The sequence below is a fragment of the Solanum verrucosum genome, unplaced genomic scaffold (assembly GCF_900185275.1).
Source record: "Solanum verrucosum unplaced genomic scaffold, falcon-dt-bn FXZP01000169.1, whole genome shotgun sequence".
Taxonomy (NCBI): Eukaryota; Viridiplantae; Streptophyta; class Magnoliopsida; order Solanales; family Solanaceae; genus Solanum; species Solanum verrucosum.
In genome coordinates this window covers 32076-50999 of record NW_026020007.1, presented here as the reverse complement: position 1 = coordinate 50999, position 18924 = coordinate 32076, and the positions used below count along the sequence as shown (strand labels likewise).

Below are 18924 nucleotides of genomic sequence, written 5' to 3'. Positions count from 1 at the left end.
GATTTACAAAAAGTTAGGTTTGGGAAATCCGAAACCGACTCCGATGCGATTGCTCATGGCCGACAGAACTGTGAAGAGGCCCATAGGTGTGCTCTATGATATACTATTGAAAGTGGAGTCATTCATTTTTCCAACAGATTTTGTGATTCTTGACTGCGAGGTTGATTTTGAGGTTCCCATTATTCTTGGAAGATCATTTTAGCTACGGGGCGTTTTTTAGTTGATATGGAAAAGGGCCAGATGAAATTCAGACTGAACAATGAAGAGGCGACTTTCAATATTTGTGGGCCTATGAAGAAAAGTAGTGAGCTCCAATTAGTATCGGCGATAACCTATAGAGTTGAGAGTGTTTATGAGGGGCAGGTTGAGGAGAGACTGGGTGTTGAGGCACTAGCAGCGGTTATGATGAACTTTGAGAGTGATGGTATTAAAGAATATGATGAGTTGGTCGCCGCTCTTGATAGGCGCCAAAATCGTTCGCAACCAATGAAGCTGGAGTTAGACATGAAAAATCATGAGTCCCCACCCATAAGACCCTCTGTTGAGGAGGCGCCAAAATTTGAGCATAAGACTCTACCATTACATTTGAGGTAGGTATTCTTGGGAAAAGATGATACTTTACCGGTCATCATTGTGGCAGATTTGAATGGGTGACAAGTAGAGTGTTTGGTTTCTGCGTTAAAGAGATTCAAGAGAGCTATTGGGTGGACTATTGCGGACATTATTAGCATCCCTCCTGGTATCTGTTCTCATAAAATCCAACTCATGCCAGATCACAAGCCTAGTATTGAGCACCAGAGAAGATTAAATCCGCCTATGCAAGAGCCAAGAGGTAGTTAAAAAAGAGATCATCAAGTGGTTGGATGCTGGAGTTATCTATCCCATTGCAAATAGTAGTTGGGTGTGTCCTGTTCAATGTGTACCCAAGAAAGGTGGGATTATTGTGGTTCCTAATGAGAGAAACGAGCTTGTTCCAATGCGGCCTGTGACTGGATGGAGAGTCTGCATGGACTATCGGAAGCTAAATGCTTGGACATAAAATGACCATTTCCCGATGCCATTCATGGATCAGATGTTGGATAGACTTGAAGGTAAGGGTTGGTATTGTTTTCTTGATGGTTATTCGGTCTACAATCAGATTTCTATAGCCTGAGAAGACCAAGAGAAGACCACCTTCACTTGCCCTTATGGGACTTTCGCCTTCAAACAGATGCCATTTGGGTTGTGCAATGCTCCAACGACCTTCCAGCGATGTATGATGTTGATATTCTCTGTTATGGTGGAGGACACTATTGAGGTATTTATGGATGATTTCTCTGTGGTAGGTGACTCTTTTGATCGATGTCTGGATTATTTGGATGAGGTGCTTAAAAGGTGTGAAGACTGCAATCTGGTGCTAAATTGGGAGAAGTGTCACTTTATGGTGAAAGAAGGGGATAGTTCTGGGTCATAGGATTTCCGAGAAGGGTATTGAGGTTGATAGAGCAAAAGTAGAGGTAATAGAAAAACTTCCACCACCTATCTTTGTAAAAGGTGTTAGAAGTTTTCTTGGGCATGCAAGTTTCTATAGGAGGTTCATTAATGACTTCTCTAAAATTGCACATCCTTTATGCAAACTATTCAGAAAGGAGTATAAGTTTGATTTTGATGATGCTTGTCTGAGAGCATTTGGAGAGTGGAAGGAGAAGTTGGTTACTGTAACTATCATTATTTCATCGAATTGGGGACAACTGTTTGAGGTGCGAGTGGAGTGGTTCTTGGTGTAGTATTAGGACAGAGAAGAGAGAAATTTTTTCAACCTATTTACTATTCTAGCAAAGCTCTAAATGTGGCTCAGAAGAATTATATTGTGACTGAACAAGAACTTCTTGCGGTATTTTTTGCATTTGAGAAATTTTGATCCTACTTGCTTGGTACTAAGGTCATAGTACATACTGACCATTCTGCATTGAGGTATTTGATGGCAAAGAAGGATGCAAAACCAAGGTTGATTTGATAGGTATTGTTGCTGCAAGAGTTTGATTTCGTGGTAAAAGATAGAAAGGGGACCAAAAATCAACTTGTCGATCACTTGTCCAGATTAGAGGAAGAGCCTATGCTAAAGCTTGATGATACGACTGAAATTAATGATGTTTTTCTAGATAAACAGGTATTGGCTGCTTCTCATGATTTGACTCCTTGGTTTACAGACTTTGCTAATTATTTGGCAAGCGATTTGGTGCCCCCGAATTGTCTTTTCACCAAAAAAAAAAGTTTATGCATGATGTGAAGAAATTCTTTTGGGATGAGCCTTACTTGTATGTAGTTGTGCTGATGGTATTATTCGTCACTGTGTGCCCGAGGTGGAGATGGTGAGTGTACTTGAGGCGTGTCATTCATCGCCTGTTGGTGGGCATCATGGTGGTATTCGGACTAAACATAAGATTTTGTAGTGTGGGTACTACTGGCCTACCATCCACCAAGATACTCATGATTTCGCCAACTCTTGTGATCGTTTCCAAAGAGAAGGAGGGATTTCAAATAGGCAAGAGCTTCATATGAATCCTATATTGGTGATAGAGTTGTTTCATCCATGGGACATTGATTTTATGGGTCTATTTGTGAGTTCAAATGGGATGAAGTATATTCTTGTTGCGGTTGATTATGTATTGAAGTGGGTGGAAGCAGTTCGCTCCCCAACAATGAAGGTAAAGTGTTACCGCATTCTTGAAAAAGAATATCTTCTCCAGATTCGGTACACCGAGGGAGATTATCAGTGATGGAGGTTCCCACTTTTGTAATAAGTTGTTCAAGGTGCTACTTGAGAAATATGGTGTCCGCCACAATGTAGCCACTCCTTACCATTCACAGACTAGTGGGCAAGTTGAAGTGTCCAACAGAAAGATCAAATAGATTTTGGCGAAGACTTTGAATGCTAATAGAACGGATTGGTCAAGGAAGCTTGATGATGCTCTATGGGCCTATCGCACTGGCTACAAGACTCCCATAGGTATGTCTCTTTATCAACTTGTTTATGGGAAGTCTTGCCATTTACCGGTTGAGCTAGAGCATAAGACTATGTGGGCGATAAAGAAGCTAAATTTGGATTGGGGCACCGCATCTAATCAAAGAATGAATGACTTGAATATGCTTAATGAGTTTCGCCTAAAAGCTTATGAAAGTTCAGCCTTGTACAAAGAGAAGATGAAGAGGTATCATGATCAAAGAATTGAAAAGCAAGAATTTGGGGTGGGTGATCTTGTGCTTCTATTCAACTCTAGGTTGCGCTTGTTTCCGGGTAAACTCAACTCCAAATGGACTGGGCCACTATTGCTCACAAAAGTGATCCCCCATGGAGCGGTTGATCTTAAGAATAGTGAAGGAACAATGTTCCTAGTGTATTACATGCAAAGCGATAAGTTATGTATCTCTAAATCCTTGGTCTGATATCTAGTGAATTTCACCCCGCACCTTGGTCCAGCTACGTGTGTATAATTTACTAACCCTTACCATTACCTCATATTAGACGTCACATCGATGTATGGCTTAGTTGTCGCCCTTGCACCAATCGACATTAATTATATTAGATAATATCACACTAAATCTATGTTAATAATTATTTTCTTATTAACTACCTCCTTGGTTCGGCAAGTAGCAACAAGGCGAGTTCTAATAAAAATCTTCTCTTGAAACCTTGACAATAAAAATCCGCATGGAAGAAAAGTCAAGAGGTCAAGATGCACTTTTAAAAACAGAAGAGAGAACATCACAACGAAGGTAAATTTAATTACTTCAAATAATGCTACTCAAGAATCTCACAAAAATACTTCTTTGAAGCCTAAGAAGAAAAATTCAACAAAAATAATGGTAGACGTCCCAAGACAAATATTGGTGAAAATAACAAGCACAAAATCAGCAAGTTCAAGATAAGGGATCGTGCTTTGTTTGTGGAAAGAATGGGCATATTTCTCAATTTTGCAGATTTCGGAAACGTGGTCCTAACCCTCAGGAAAACGTTAAGTAAGAACATTTTGTGGTGGTGATTACCGACATAAACATGGTTGAGAATGTTGATGGATGGTGGGCTGATTCTGGTGCAAACCGTCATGTCTATTATGACAAAGACTCTTTAAAAAATATACTCATTTTGAGGAGCCCAAAACCATCATGCTTGGTGATTCTCACACTACTCAAGTACTTGGAACGGAAGAAGTCGAATTGTGTTTTACTTCTGGAAGGGTATTAACTTTTGAAGATGTACTTTATACTCTTTCCATGAGAAAAAACTTGATGTCTAGTTTTCTTCTTAATAAAGCAGGCTTTAAACAGAGTATTGAATCTAATCAATATGTAATTGTGAAGAAGGGTATTTGTTTGGGAAAGGGGTATGCTTGTGATGGGATGTTCAAATTGAATGTTGAAATGAATGAAGCCTCTACTTCTGTTTATATGTTTTATCCTACCAAGTTTTGGCATGCTCGTTTGTGTAATATTAATGATTGTTATGTTGGAATAATGAGTAGCTTAGGATTAATCCTAATGGTTAAAAAGAATTTTGAAAAGTGTGAGGCTTGTAGTAAAGACAAAATCACTAAAAGGCCTCATTTCCAAGTTGAAAGAAAAACTAATTTGTTAGAATTAGTTCATACTATTTGTGAACTTGGTGGAATTTTACTCGTGGAGGTAATAGGTATTTTATCACTTTCGTTGATGATTTTTCTAAGTTTACATATGTTTACTTGATGAAAAATAAAAGTGATGCTTTCGAAAATTTTAAAACTTATCTCCATGAGGTTGAAAATCAGTTTGGAAGAAAAATAAAAAGAATTAGAAGTGATAGAGGCCGTGAATATGAGTCAAATGAGTTTAATTCTTTTGTTAGATCATTGAGAATAATTCATGAAACTACTCCTCCTTATTCTCCTTCATCTAATGGAGTAGCGGAAAGGAAAAATAGAACTTTGGTTGAATTGACTAATGCCATGCTTATTTAGTCAGATGTATACTTACATAGCAATTAATTATGATATTAGATAAAAAAAAATTGTAGAGTATATCCTTTTAGTTGTATTCCTTTAGCCCTTTTATGCATATTACCTTTTAAATAATTATATCTTTAACTGCTATACTTCGAATACTTCAAAGTTAAATTATAAAAAGTAAATGATCAAAAACACATCTGAAACATTCTGGTAGTGTTTTCCTGAACTATCTGGTGCTCACAGTTTTTATCTAAATTATCACCAACTATTTATGCCGCGATCACTCTTCTTAAATAGTCTATTTATATATGTATATATATATATATATATATATATATATATATATATATATATATCATCAACATAAAGACAGAAAAGTAAAACATCACCAATACCTCGCTTCGTTACATAATTGTAGGGTCATTCTCACTTCTTTTGAACTACTGCTCTTGAAAAAGATTAATCAATTTTTCTATACCATGCCCGTGGAACTTGCTTTTGACCATAGAATATATATATATATATATATATAAGATTTGCATGATGAGTAAATTTGACATGTCCGAATTGGGTATGCTGCATTATTTTCTTAGGCTTGAGGTGAGACAAAGTTTGCATGAAAATTTATTTCACAGAGAAAGTATGCTACTGAACTTTACAAAAGTTCAACTTGATGAATTGCAATCCATCTCTTGCACCCATGAATATTAATGTGAAACTATTACTTAATGATGGTACATGTGCAACAACTGCTTCTTACTTTAGAAGCTTAGTCTAAACTACTTATCCCACAAAAACCCAAATATATCATTCTTTGTCAGTTTGATTTCAAGGTTTATGCAAGTCTTTCGAAGCAACACCTAGGTGCAGCCAAAAGGATCTTGTGATATTTTTCTGGCATGACAAGTTACAGAATTGGGTAATCAAAAAAGTATCAGATTTCATATTACCTTGTTTTACTGATAGTGATTGAGCAGGTAGCTTCGAAAATTGCAGGAAATTAACCAAGAGCTGATTGGTCCAACTGAAATATGGTTGTGATAACGAGGAGACGATTGCTATGACAAAAAAATCATACTTTTCATAGTAGAACGAAGCACATCAACATCCGTTATTACTTCATTCGCGATGTAGTTGTTTTTGGAATAATCTCATTGAAATTTTGACACAAAAATGATCATGTTGCTGATGTTCTTACGAAAGCGCTTCTCCACAACAAGAATGATTTTTTTCGACAACAAATTAGCGTTTGTGATTTTCAAGAAGGGAGGAGTGTGGACTAATTCTTCTACTTAATTCAGTTGCACAAAATAGGTTTGTGATTCTTTTTTTAAGGATTATTGGGTTTATGTTTTACCTAGTCAATGAACTATCTTCTTATTTTAGTGTATCATGTTTACCACTTTTCCCATGTTTTTCCATTATTCGTTGGTCGCTTTATTTTAGCTGAAGTATTTATGTAACATCTCGCAACTAGAAAGAATTAGAAGGAAGTTTTAAATCTTGAAATAGTTACTTTTGGAAAGAATGAGGAAATTTGGAAATTTTTAAGTAAGTTAAAGTGAGTTTTGGTCAACTTAAAATGGCTATGATTCCTAGCTCAGGATTAGTTAGGTATGATTTCAGATATGGTTGGAAATCCCTTGGAATGATCTTTCCAACTCCACCAAGTTTGCGCAATTCCGAGTTCGTATGAGTGAGTTATCCCCTTTGGAAGTTAGGCTGTTGGATTAAGGAAATGTCCAATCCGGAATTTTAAGGGGTATTTTAGTCTTTTCATTGCCCTATTATTTTAATCCGTTTTTAGGAGTTTAATATGGGTCAAATAAAATTTTTAGTCACTTTTATAATTTGGAATATCACGCTAGGGCTAAGGAGAAAGGAGAAGAGAAAAGAAGAAGGACAAAAAGGGTAAATTCATCAAGATCGATCAAGAAAGTTGGTGTTTCGCCAAGGATCTACTTCTATTAGGTATGTGAGGGTCTCATAACATTGGGATCGTTCTCCCACGTGCCAAGCATATTAATTTCAGTTTGGATTCATCCTAAAAGCATTTGAATATTGATGATATTGATATCTATTCTTGAATGCTTATATTGTTCTTGAATTTGACTGAGTTAGGAAGTTTCTGAGTTCGTTACGTCGCATCATAGAGTCGTTTCGAGTTAGATTCTTAGGTACATTTGTTGGGTATCTGTATCTAATAGTAATTTGAGAAAAAGAGCTGAGTTTGGGTGAATTGGGGTTGGAAAACAAAGAAGAAATTTCGTCGGACGAAATTAGAAAGTGGTCGCGCCGCACCGCGTCGCATACTTAGGGCCCAGTTTTGAAAAAAAATTCTCTGCGTCATGGAGCTAACACGAGGTGTTCTGCCTCAAAAGAAGTGTTCGGAACCCAAATTTAATTATGCCTCCGCGTCACAGACCCACCTTTAAATCTTGATTTTCGGTATTTTCTCTTGTTTAGCTATCTAAAATAATTCATAAACGACATGAGATCTTTCCAAACACCAACCCTATTCCTTGAATCCATAATTCAATTCAAGGATCATTTAAGAGTCAAGTCAAGAGCAATTAAGATCAAAGTCAAGAGTCTAGTAAGAGAAGTTCATTTCAAGTTTTCATAAGTCTTTTACAAAAGTTTTAACTTTGTTTTAAGACTTGAGTTTTAAGTTCAGCAAAGAGTAAAGTTGAAGTTCTTTTCTTCAAAGAAGTATATGGGGACTATGTATTCCTAAAGAGATTTAAAAATGTTTTCACATTTAAATAAGAACGGATACTGAGATTTCCAAAGAGCCTTCGGGCTAGTTTTCAGCAGAGAGTAATAGCTTTCTAAATGAAGCAAGAAGGGAAACTGAGATTTCCAAGATAGCCTTTGAGCTAAGTTTTGAGCACTAATCTCAAATCACAGAAAGAAGTATGTTTTAAAAAAATAAAGAGCTAGTATATTTTGGGAGTAGTATTGAGCACCGATATAGGGGAGAGTTCAGACAACTCACAGTCCCCATAAACCATGTAGCCATCATGGGTAGAAAAGGGTCAAACTTTTTATATGAACCTTTTAGCATAGACTAGTGGATCCACTTAGTAGTTCAAGTCTTATACATGTGGCAAGGTATAGGATGCACTGGCAGCTTGAGGAAGATCGATGTATCATCACCATAGCTCTTAAGTGATGGTTGTCGGTTAGAGAAACTCCCACAGAAGTTATTGTATTTTTATATACATCAGTTAATTGTATTTTTACATACATTTCAGAGTTATGTTGTATCCTTGTATATACACAGAGTTGACATCATGATTTTAAACAACTTTTCTTTATATTGCACTTCTTTTAAACTCCTTTATATTGAAATGAGTTCAGTTAAGTATCTTCAGATTCCCTTTCAAGCCTATGTTGTTTTATCATTCCAACTTGCATACTCGTACATTCAATGTACTGATGCTAGTTGGCCTGCATCGTTTTATGATGCAGACACAGATAACTAGGATCAGCATTCCAACGCACCGTTGATCCAGTGAGCAGTTCAGAGTCAGTCGGTGAGCCTCCTTGCATTCCGGAGGATCTATTTTCATTGCTTTCTAGTTAGTTCATTAGGATGTTGTGGGGTTGTCCCAACATCCATCTCAGTTGTTTTAGAGGCTTCATAGACAGTAATATGTTAGTCCTTTGAGTCTTTTCATTATCATTTCTTATTGTTAAGACTTGAGTTGCCATTTTTGGGCCAAGTTGAATGTTTAACCTTTAAACATTCTTAGTTATCTTATTATTCAGCTCAGTTAAGTGTTATTGGTCATTAAGTATGGATATTGTCTTCCGCTGAGTTAAGTAAGCCAGGCCAAGGGTTCGCTTGGGGCTAGCAATGGTCTTCGAGTGCCAGTCCCGTCCAGGGTGTAGGCTCGGGGCGTGACAATTTAACCGTACACATATAAATTGTTGTAGGTGTTCTTGTTCAGTAGTAAGAAAATTGAGCAGTTGAAAAATATTATTTCAGAAAGTTGTTTTCTTTGCCTTTCATCTCTTGATCCAATAAGTCATAATAAGAATCGTTGTTTGAGACCATTGGTCGTAGGGAGACTCGTACATAAGAATAACCCGCTGTTAAAATTACAGTGGTCAAAATTATTCATGTGATAAATTTTTTAGCTACTTTTTTTTTGTTATTATCCTGAAGTTTTGGGGTAACATTCTATAAAATTATATTGCCAAGGATTTCCAAGACCCGAATTTTTTTATAATTGAATATTTTGTTAATAGGCACATCTCCTTTAGGTTAAATCATAATTATTCTTTCTAATGATTTAAAAATATAAGTTGATTTTAAACACTTGCCTTTCACTAATGTTATTAAATCAATTGCATTCACACAAAAATTTTCAACTATTTAATATAATCGACATGCTAATTATCGTAGAATGCACAATCATAAAAGACAGTATATTATGAAGACAAGAATTTCAAAATGTTAAATGTTTATTGAAAAAAAAAATCTTTAATATGTTGCTTGACTTTTCTACCATTAAAAGCTAAATTCAAAAAGATAAAACATTTTGGGTAAAAAATTATATTTAGCTTTACCTAATAATTTGAATCTAACTAAAATTTTGCATGTTGAATTATATTCTTCATTAATCAGACATGAATTTGATACTAATTCAAATTGATCATATGGTGAGACTTCTACTATAAAAATGCTATGACATTTAATATAAATTAAGCAAAATACTGCCTATGCCTCTTTGCAGAGTTAGATATTTTTAACATATGGTAATCAAAAGTATCAGATTGCAGACTTCTTAGTTTTTCTGATAGTGATTAGGAAGGTAGCTAGGAAAATCACAAGAGAACAACTGGAAATATTTTTAGTCTTTTTCTAGAGGAATCTCATGGAATTCAAAGAAACAAGATAGAGTGGGATTATCATCTCTGGAAGCAGAATACATGGCTGCACCTTCAGCAAGTTGTCAAGCTATATGGTTAAGGAAATTGTTAGTGGATCTTCAACAAGAAAAGATTGGCCCAATTGAAATATTTTATGGCAACAAGGTGGCAATTTCTATGACAAAAAATCCTTATTTTCACAATAGGACGAAGCACATCGACATCTATTATCAATTCATTCGAGATCCAGTTGTTGGTGGAATAATCTCATTGAATTTTTGTGGTACAAATGACCAGGTTGATGATGTTCTTACAAAATTCCTTCTTCACAACAAGCATGACTTCTTCAGACAACAAATGAGAATTTTTTATTTTGAAGAAAGGAGTTGTCTTGATTAATTCTTCAAATTAGTTAAGTTCCACAAAATTAGTTTGTGAGTCTGGTTATTAGGATTAGTTGGTTTAAGTTTTTACCTAGTCAATGAATTATCTTCTTGTTGTAGTGGGTCATGTTTACCACTTTTCCATATTTTTCCATTATTAGTTAGTTGCTTTATTTTAGCTTAAAAAGTTAAATGTAATCCTATCACTACAAGAAAAAGGTTCATTAGAGACCACATTTTATGGACAGATGAAAAATCTAGTCCCTAAAAGTATACTTATAGGGACGAGATTTTTTTCTGGTCCATAATTTCTGATTTTATATTCCTAATTAAGGAAGAGACTAAATGTCGTCCTTAAATAAATTAAAATCTGGTCCTAATATGCTCAACTGTGAGAGATTGGGCATCACTTTATATTTCCTCCTTAAAATAAAATATAAAAAGCACTTAAAGTAAAACAATATTTATTAAAATATTCCTGTAAATATTTTCTATTTCTCACTTTTCAGATCTGAAGAACCCATCTCCCTAAAATCTAAATCCCTAAATGCTCCTAATTTGGGAGACCAAAGTAAGAGTACAATCTTTCCTCTCTTTCAGATAAGATTTTTACGAGGAGATGAAATCGAGCATTTATTATTTATAGTTCTCTTGATTTGTTGGCCTCTCTCTGTTCTTGTTCTCTTGTTAATCCTTCAGAAGGCGACAAAAATGGAGGCGAAGATCTAGAATGATGCAGTCTATCTGTAAAATAACCCTAAAAATCTCTAATTTTGTATCTCAAAATTGTGGAGGCAGTCATTCTTTCCATGGTTCCGAGGTAACCTATCTCTTAAGATCTCTATTTCTATTCTTTATTTTTTCTGATGCCTTGGTAAGGAAATGAAGGACGTTCCTTCGATATTTGAATGGTCGATTTTATGAAAAGCCAATAAAACTTGAGGGTATTAGGGTTTTTGGTATGCAAATAGATGACAAAGCAGACAGTAAAAGAACTCTGTCATTAACTTATAAAAGCCAAAAATTTAAATCCCAATGTATATGTATTTGCATAATATTCTTAAATTAATGTTGTGTTTCATGAGATTTAGAACATAGACTACTTATACCTTGGTGTGGCTTGTTTCCATAGAAAAAATGCAATTAGAATGAATTTGTAAAGAACTCTGGATTTTTCAATAGTATCAAGTTGTTTTTGAGAAAAATTTTGTTCTGTTCCTTGCTATATGTGCGGTTTGTTTTTCAAGTGAAAATCGGTTCATTGACATTACTGACGCCCTTTTTAAGATCAAGTGACCCTCTATTTAAATTGAAAGTTTAGACACTTGATGTTTCCGGAGGAAGTCTTGAATGTTGTATACCTAATTGTGTTTTTCTACTTCATCAAAATAGAAAAGGAGGAAAAATACAAATGAATCTTATGCAATGTATTCTAATATGAGGAATTTGACATTTGAGTTTCAATTTACAAACTAGACATGTGATTTTTTCTAAATGCATATTTGGAATTATGGGGGAAGTGATCATGTACTTAAGTCATTTTGTGTATTATAGATAGGTGTTTTTGTAGGATTTTTGGTAAGGAACACACAAATCCGTTGGTTAAATTGAAACTCACATCTAGTTGCTTGAGTTGCTCTTTATTTATCCTTTATTTTGAGTGCCTTGGTATTATATATAGTATGATGATTTTGCAGGTTTCGAGAATTCACGAAGTTATTATTTACATGAATTTAATCCAACAATATTAGTACAATAACAACAAATCAAGTGAAATCCCACAAAGTAGAATTTGAAAGGGTAGATTGTACGCAAGCCTTACACTACCTCTCCAAGGTAAAGATTAATATTTTCCGGTAGATCTTTATGTCACTTAACTTTATGCCATAAACATTAAATTGTTGATAGTCAAATAAAATAATTATACCTTTTAATTTTAAGAAAAAATATTAATACCAAACTAGTTGTCTCAGTACATAAATATGCTTTAACATATTGCTCTTCCACTATTTTTTTATAGTTCTATTCAAAAGAATAGTCAATTTTTATTTCATAATTTCTTAAAATAAAATAAAATGAAATAAAAATAACTATGCTTTATATTACAGAGATTTAACCAAATGTATACTTTACAAGTGTACTTTGATGTTAAATAACTGAAAGTAGTAGTAATTTTTTTGTGGAGAGAGAATAAGATGTAGGTGTCAAGAGAGTGAGTGACAGATGAGACATATAGTATGATCATAAACCTTGGGTAAAATTGAATATAAACAACAATCTTTGTAGTAAAAGATAGTTTGATTTCGAGTAGTTAAATGTATGATGTGGTGTTTACTACAGGATTACCTACTTTAGATAAATCTGAATTCAAATGTCGGATCAAACAAAAAGGAACCCGAATGTTCATTTATCTGAATCTTTTGACGAGCTTTACTACTTAAAATCAACGATGGATGATGGCAAAGAGAATCCTATATGGCTCTAATATTATAATTGTTGCACAATCTTATGCTACATACACTAAAAAGTCTCTGATAGGGTTTACAGTTAGACAACATATATAATATATTTATTTATACATACTATTGTTTTGAAGAGGAAAAATTTATTTGATTGATAGTAAATGATTTTAGATGAAAGCCTCAAACATATTTCTTGAGATAACTGTTAGGATGACAAGTTTATATTTCTATATGGTGTCACAGGAAGTTTTTATGGATAGTATAAAGTTAGCATTACGCATCTTCCTTTGTGTTATGACTTATGAATTGCACTACACCGTTGCTCCTTCCTTTGTGTTATGAATTGCACTACATCGTGACTCCTTATAGTTCTCTGTACTATATTTTTATGGATAGTGTAATTTTTGTGTAGAAAACACACATGTTCTTTGTTTAGTATCTTGCTACAAAACTGTCGAGAAGGAGAGAAAAATTTTCCTTTCAATTCTTGTGATTCAATCATGCAATTGTTGTAGTTATCTGTAATACTATCTGGTCTTTATAATTTTTAAGGAGCATTTGTTTGTTACTTTTTACAGGTTTTGATGACTTGAAGTTACAAGTGAAGAAACAATTTTTGAAGAGTTGATGCAAATAACAAATTGCTTATCTTTTTTCTAGGACACTTGGGACAAATTTTTTATTTCTTGCTATGTAGTCTGTAAACAGTTCATGGCTATTCAATTAATAGTGGAATGTTTATAATTTTTGGCTGCAATTGATTACAAATTGTGTATTAGTAAGTGTATATATATTAAGGATAATTTTATTTATGTTATTGTGATTATCTTTGTATATATTGACAAAAAATTATATATAATATATGGACCACATTTTATGATTTACAAATGTAATTTCTACCGACCAGATTTCTTGTACTTAAAGACGTTTTAGGACCACTAAAAGCTATTATGTGTATATGTTTTTAGGACCAGAACACTGGTTCCAAAACGTGATTTCAGGACCAGTTTTCTCCTAGTCCCTAAAGCGATTTAGCGACCAGATGTTAGATCCTGTCATAATTGATCTTTAGCGAAGAAGCCTATAGGGCGGGTAGCGACCGGACTTTTCTGGTCGCTATTGCCCTTTAGAGACCAGAATTAGACTTTTACAGACCACTTTTCCCTTCGTTATTGGACTGTTTTCTTGTAGTGTATAAATGGAAGTATGTGTTCTTGTTTCAGTAGTAAGAAAATTGAGTAGAGACCAGAATTAGACTTTTACAGACCACTTTTCCCTTCGTTATTGGACTGTTTTCTTGTAGTGTATAAATGGAAGTATGTGTTCTTGTTTCAGTAGTAAGAAAATTGAGTAGTTCAAACAATTTATTTCTGAAACCGGTTTTGTTTGCCTTTCATCTCTTAATCCAACAACTAATAGTATGACCCGTGATTTGAGTCCACTGGTCATAGGAATACTAGTACTTAAGAATAACCCGCTTTTAAAATTACAATGGTCAAAATTATTCTTGTTATAAACTATTTTAAAAAAAATGGTTTTTATGTTAATGTTTTGGGGTAACTTTCTATAAAATTAAGTTTGCAAGGATTTTCTTATCAAAACTTTCTATAATTAAATATTTTGTTAATAGTCACATCTTCTTTAGGTTACATCATAATTATCATTTCTAATGATTTAAAAATATATATTGATTGAAAACACTTGTCTTTCCTTAATGTTATAAAATTTGTTGCATCTGCACAAATTCTTTTTTTATGCAACTATTTAATATACTTGACATGGTATTATTATACAATGTACATTCATAGAAATCAGTATTTTATGAATTCATAAATTTTCAAAATGTTAAATTTTTATAGACAAAAATATTTTTATAATGTTGATTGACTTTTATACCCTTAAAAGGTAAATTATTTGTTCAAAGAGATAAAACATTTGGGAACAGCCCCCTCCCAAGGGCAGATTCTTATGCATTACTCACCCATCCGCCACTAGAAACACCGTTTCCCGTCCAACTTGCATGTGTTAAGCATGCCACCAGCGTTCATCCTGAGCCAGGATCGAACTCTCCATGAGATTCATTGTTGCATTACTTATAGCTTCTTTGAATTGTCTTTCATTCCAAGGCATACTTCCGAGAGAGCAGCTTTCACCTCGGTAATTACCTAACGAGAGAGATCCGATGCAAAAGTAGTCCTTTACGCGAGGAAACGCCAGACAGACTGACCTCTGCTAACTAGAGGTTTGCCTAGAAGCAGCCACCCTTGAAAGAGTGTGTAATAGCTCACTGACCGAGCGCTCTTGTGCCGAAGTCTAGGCATTCTCTGTTGCACCGATCTCCCTTATGCCTAGGATGTTGTCTGGGCCAAGAGCCATAGTTAGTTGTTGTCTGGGCCAAGAGCCATAGTTAGTTGTTGTTTCTGGTTTGAAAAGCCAGTGGCGCGAAGCTACCGTGTGATGGATTATGACTGAACGCCTCTAAGTAAGAATCCGGGCAAGAAGTGTCGCATGCGCCCACCGTCCACTTGCCAATCCGCAGTAGGGGTTTTTGGCCCTTAAGGGAACTTTTAGTTGGCTAAGTCACCGCGACGGAAGCGTCACGGTGACCGCCTTGAAGTACAATTTCCATCAAGCGGTGGGTAGAATCCTTTGCAGAAGACGTAAATACGCTACGAGGTATTGTAAGTGGCAGAGTGGCCTTGCTGCCACGATCCACTGAGATTCAGCCCTTTGTCACTCGGATTTGTCCTCCCCACCTTTCCCCTCCCCCAACTAATATTTTGCCTAATTCTTCTTTTGATGATCGATTCAACCTCTAATCAAATAGATATACCTTTTGGGTAGGGGTACGGGACATAGGGACTCAAGTCAAGGCCTTTTTTTCATTCTATCATGCCTATCTATGTGGCTCCCGACTCTAGTTCTATCATTTGATACTCAATCTGGCTAGACGCCCTTCCCTATGAAGGTTCTATGTAGGATTTCAATCTTAGATTATATTAAAACAAATAAGACTCTAGGTATAGCGTTGCGTCTGCATCATATGGCTTTTTCTTTTTAGTACAAGTCTGACTTAAAAATACAGTTATTGAGCTTCCCCTACCTACGAGAAGGGGTCTCCCCCTATCAACTATCTTATTCAACAACAGATTCTTTGAAATTCAAAGTCTCTTAGTTAATAGGTTGCTCTAGATAATGAGAAAGGAGAGTAGCCCGGAGTGCAGATTAAGGGAGCACCTGGTGTTCTTCTTTATGAAAGATTCACCAGGGGGAGCTTTTTGGCCAGTTCATGGTCAGCCGTGAGTGTAAAATAAAATTCAATAAAAAATAAATCGAAATAAGAATTCATTCTAAATAAATCTATATTTATCTTTACCTAATATTTTGAAGCCAACTAAAAATTTTGCTGCTGAATTGAATTTATGATCTATCAGTCATGAATTTGATTCTAATTCAAATTAATCATATGGTGAGACTTCTATTAGAAAACATTTATGACGTTTAATATAAATTAAGTAAAAGCATTCAAATTCCGCCATGCATCGGTAGAAATCTATATCTTTCAACTTATTAGTTCTTACTCATACGATCTTGCTTAATTAATTTTATAAACATGTTTTATTATTTTATTCCTTTTAATCATATTGTTAACTATTATTACTATAAAATAAAAATAAAAATGAAGTCTAGGTGTTAGATATCTTTTTTGTTGTCGTTCGACACATGCTTTTCGATCATGGTCGTTTATATGATTTAAAGTAAAAGTGAATTTACATAAAATCAACTCTTTTGTAAGTTGATATAATCAGGGGAGTAGGAACAAGGGAACGATGTTGTGGCTTAATGACCAAAAGGGTTTCGATTTTGTTACTCATGATGACGGAAGTGATAATTTTTCGTTTATCAATCTGGTATTATATCTGAAGGATTTCGTAGCTTATCTTAAGGTTTAGTTGTTGAATTTGATGTGGAATATGGGAATTACGGCCTTACTAAGGCTGTCAATGTTATCAGCCGAGATAGTGCTACTGTCAAAGGAGGATCCCGTGATGGTGGAGGTGGTCGAGGCGATCACTATGGTGGTGGTGGCAGATATGGATGTGGAGGTGGGAGATATGGTGGTCAAGAAGGTGGTTACGGCACTGGCAGGCGGTATGGAGGTGATGGTGGATATGGCGGCGGTGATGAAAAGTATGGTGGAGGTGGCGGTAGGTATAGTGGCGGTGGTGGGGGAGGAAGTGGGTGTTACAAGTGCGGGAAAGATGATCATTTCTCAAGGGAATGTAGCCAAGGTGGTGGATATGTCCATCTTCCGAACCTTGGCTACATTCCATTGTGAAATGACCATCTTCCCAACAGTTGTAACACCCACTTCCTCCTCCACCACTGCCACCATACCCACCGCCACCTCTACCCCACTTCCCACCACCGCCGCCATATCAAACATCACATCCATACCACCTGCCACTGTCGTAACCACCTTCATCACCACCATATCTCCCACCTCCACATCTATATCAACCACCACCACCCTAGTGATCACCTCCACCATATCCACCACCACAGGATCCTCCTTTGACACGAGCATCATCTGGGCCGGTATTATTGATCACCTTAGTGCAGCAAGCATTCCCTAGTTCCACATCGAATTCAATAGGTCCACCATCAACTAAGCTACAAAAACCTTCATATATAATGAGTAATAAAATTGAAACCCTTTTGGTCACTAAACCACCATCATCAGGAGTAATGAAACTGAAACCCTTTTGGTCACTGAACCACATCACCATTTCCATGTTTCGATATCCCTGATTACACAAATACTACAAGGAGGAGAATACAATTATTATACCTTGGATGCTAGAGGACATATTATAAGGGGTTCAAACAAATATTTGGTTGAGCACAAGAAGTCTTTTTTCATAAAAAGGGTTCGAAAGTGGTATTGCCTTATAATTTATGTGTTGGTGTTGCACATAACCAAAATAGGAAAAAATGGTATTCATGTTCCTACACTCTTATTCAAGTAAAAATACTTGGTCCTAGTTCTCTCTTGTTCTTCTTCTTCTTCTTCTTCTTTTCCAGATATTAGATTAAAGAATGTAATTCTCATATGGCGGAGTCTCGTAGTTATGTATGAATGCATATATCAAAGATATCCATGTACGATATTATGCAAAATTAATAAAAATGTGAATCCAAAAGGCTTTATCCTATTTATCTCTAAAAAGAATCATATACAAAGTGATATATAATATACATTTGTTTCTCAGAATAAGGACACCAGACATACTTCGATATATCTAGAGAGTTACACTCTTAAGATTATATTAACAAAATTTCTATTGCAATTTTCTCTAAAGAAATTTTATAAATATAGTATATATATGGAGCATCTAAGGACAATCCATGTAGAAGATCATAAGCCTTTTGTATAAAAATGAAAGAGGGGATTCGATATATGCATAAACTAAAGAGTTACACAACACTACCAACATAGTAGTAGAAACCACAACTATTTAGACACAAGTTATGTTACCAACATACTCCTTTATGATCCAAAGGGTGATACAGTGGATTCAAAAATCACCACGGCAGATTTCAAGAAATCTAAAGAAGATACAAAGTATCATGCTAAGAGATCATATTTTAAGAGAAGATAATAAAATTGTTGATTATCTAGAAAACATAGCACTGAACAGTGGAAATGGTGAATTCCAAATCATACAAGAAATAGATAGTTAAGGGAAGAGGATGATCTACACACTAGACATTGGATCTATAATTGCACAATGTAGGTTATAAAGGAGATGATTGAAGCTTAAGAAATGAATCTCCTTTCTCATATTTTAAATTAGGTTTTCTTAGTTTATTCTTACAAAATTATAAAATAAGACATTTTCCTTATGTATATATATATCTAGACCTTTGTTCTACTAATAAAATACCCATGCAAGGGTCAGAATCAATGAAGAGGGAGAAATGCAAATAAGAAAAGAAGATTTATACTTACTGTTCATAGCTAAGCAACAACGGAGAACAAGTAAGAGCTTAATAACACTTATTAGCCACATCATACCGAGATGGAAAGTCTTGTTTTACCAAAGGACAAACATTTTGCAGGTGTGGTAGGTGTTTTGGAGCGATGTCGAAGAAGAGGAGGAGAATAGAAAACCCTAGTACATAAGAAAATGTATAAGGAAGATAGCTTTTTGATTTTGTTTTATATAGAGATGG

General features: G+C 35.0%; 1 pseudogene; it reads left to right on the top strand.

The window, feature by feature from the left end:
- Window positions 1-225: 225 nt before the first annotated feature.
- On the top strand, window positions 226-17026 carry LOC125819747 (glycine-rich protein 2-like; annotated as a pseudogene).
- The last annotated feature ends 1898 nt before the right edge of the window (window positions 17027-18924 follow it).